The sequence below is a fragment of the Octopus bimaculoides genome, chromosome 5 (genome assembly GCF_001194135.2).
Source record: "Octopus bimaculoides isolate UCB-OBI-ISO-001 chromosome 5, ASM119413v2, whole genome shotgun sequence".
In the NCBI taxonomy this organism is placed as follows: Eukaryota; Metazoa; Mollusca; class Cephalopoda; order Octopoda; family Octopodidae; genus Octopus; species Octopus bimaculoides.
Window position 1 is genome coordinate 19,416,170 of NC_068985.1, and position 2,189 is coordinate 19,418,358.

The 2,189-nt window shown below is 32.8% G+C and overlaps 1 protein-coding gene and 1 long non-coding RNA gene across 7 annotated transcripts in view; both read right to left on the bottom strand.

Annotated features, from left to right (window-relative positions):
* The window catches only part of LOC106874501 (uncharacterized), a 9,656-nt gene extending 7,502 nt beyond the window's left edge, over positions 1–2,154 (bottom strand). The window contains exon 1 of the long non-coding RNA XR_001410015.2: positions 392–2,154. This is a non-coding gene — a long non-coding RNA (uncharacterized LOC106874501). The remainder of the gene's footprint in view (positions 1–391) is intronic.
* The window catches only part of LOC106875497 (glycerophosphodiester phosphodiesterase domain-containing protein 5), a 216,853-nt gene that overhangs the window by 8,262 nt on the left and 206,402 nt on the right, over positions 1–2,189 (bottom strand). The window lies entirely within an intron of this gene.

A 2,189-nucleotide genomic window follows, 5' to 3' on the forward strand; every position in this document is an offset into this window, starting at 1 on the left:
ATATATTTGGATTTGTACAGTTTTGTTCAAGTGAATGTTTAAGAAACCAAAAGAAAATTATGTGTTTGCTTTAAAATTTGAGATCACATAGACAGTATTTTACGTAGGATTATTATTATTATTATTATTATTATTATTATTATTATTATTATTATTATTATTATTATTATTATTATCAGTTGTTGGTGGCAGCAGCAGTAGCAGCATGACGATCATCATCATCATCATCACCAAAGATGCTTATTTTTCTTTACCGAAAGAAATTGAATTACTGAAAATTTTAATGTATATTAGAGCGAGAAGCAGATTCCTAAGAGATTTCAAACTAAATGCAAAACATAAAATTAGACACAAAATTTCAGAAACTTCAAAAGAATTGATTTAAACTTACCAAATGCCATAACGGTTTTTCAATTTTATTGAAGACGTGACATTCATCTGTTGTTACAGATTGTACACCCAGACACCAATACAGGGAAAACAGCCAGTATGAATTAACCAAGTAGAAATTAGTAGAGATGTTGAATTCATGATATTTTCTGAAAACAATAAAAATGAAAGTGAATAGTTACCAGTTAGAGAAGTCTAAATATGATTTAATTCTATAGATTTATGCCATAGTATATAATACATGTGTGGGTCCTACAATCAACATTAAATAGCTAACAAAGGTAAATAGCCAAACTTAACTTTTGCAGGGGCAGGCATGGTAAGAAGTTTGCTTCCCAACCATATGGGTCCAGGTTCAGTCCCACTGTGTAGCACCTTGGACAAGTGTCTTCTTCTATAGCCTTCGACTGACCAAAGCCTTGACAACTGGTATTGGTGTGTTTATGTTCATGTGACTTATTCGTTTGACAAAGGGACTAATAGAATAAGTGCCAGGCTTTTAGAAAAAAAAAAAAACAGAGAAAAAAAACTAAGCAGTGGGGTTGATTTGCTTGACTAAAATTCTTCAAGGTGGTACCCCAGCATGACCACAGTCTAATGACTGAAACAAATAAAAGATAAAAGATGAATCCCTGAATTGAGAGAACTGTCATTAACCCTTTTGGTAACAACCCACCAGAGACTACCACCATTCAAAGAATATGAACAAGAAAATGAATTTTGAGAAGAAAAAAAAAGCAAAAAACGAGAATAACTGAGTAATGAAGCATGGAATAAATATGTGCGGGGAAAAAGAATAAAGATAAATTGACAAAGCTATACAAAAATAAGAAAGATTAAAACTTACAGAATTTGATCTTCACTAAGTGTATCATATCTAGCATTGAAATTAGAAATACGTAATTTTATGAGCTCTTCAACTGGTTGATAAATTGTCCCGGTTTGTGTAAAATTGGTGGTATTTACTGAATGATAGATTTTTGGGAACCACCAAATCTATTTAAAGTGAAACAGAGGACAAGAGGTTATTCATAATCTTAGTTGGGATTATACTGGTTTCAAATTTTGGCACAAGGCCAGCAACTCAACTGGTATTTATTTTATCAATCTCGAAAGGAGGAAGAGCAAAGTTGACCTCGGCAGAATTTGAACTCAGAATGTAAAGGTGGACAAAATAGCGCTATGCATTTTGTCCGGCATGCAAACGATTCTGGGTGTTACATTCATGAATGTGAGATTGAGGTTTCAATTCTTAGACCATGTGGTGCATTGTTGTCTTGAGCAAAACACTTCATCTCATGTTGTTCTGTGATCACTTCAACACCTGACACGAGATACATAATGTTCAGGCAACATCGATTTAATGGAGGGAGTGAGCTAATGTACAATACATATATTAGATTAGTATACACAATTCATTTGTGCAGGCTGTTTGGCAAAATAGCTGAACACACATACATCATCTTTGACAGGAGAGTCCATCATTTTCTAGTACAAAAGTTAATGTTGTATATCGTGTAAACAAATAGTGTAAATATTTCATTCCGAATCCTGCTGCATTTCAAATAGAACTTTTGGTCCTCAAAAGTTGTCCAGTATAAGTTGACTATCTTTTTTGGCTGTAACTTTTGGTCTGAAAAATTCAACTTGTATACTAGAAAATACAGTATGTTAATATTGCTAGAACTTTCAGGTTTATGTGCAAACTTTTATCCAGGATATCGATAATGTTCATAAAGCATTCCATACAAAGAAGGAAACTGTGTCATCAATCACCATATAAATAACAGAAACTAATT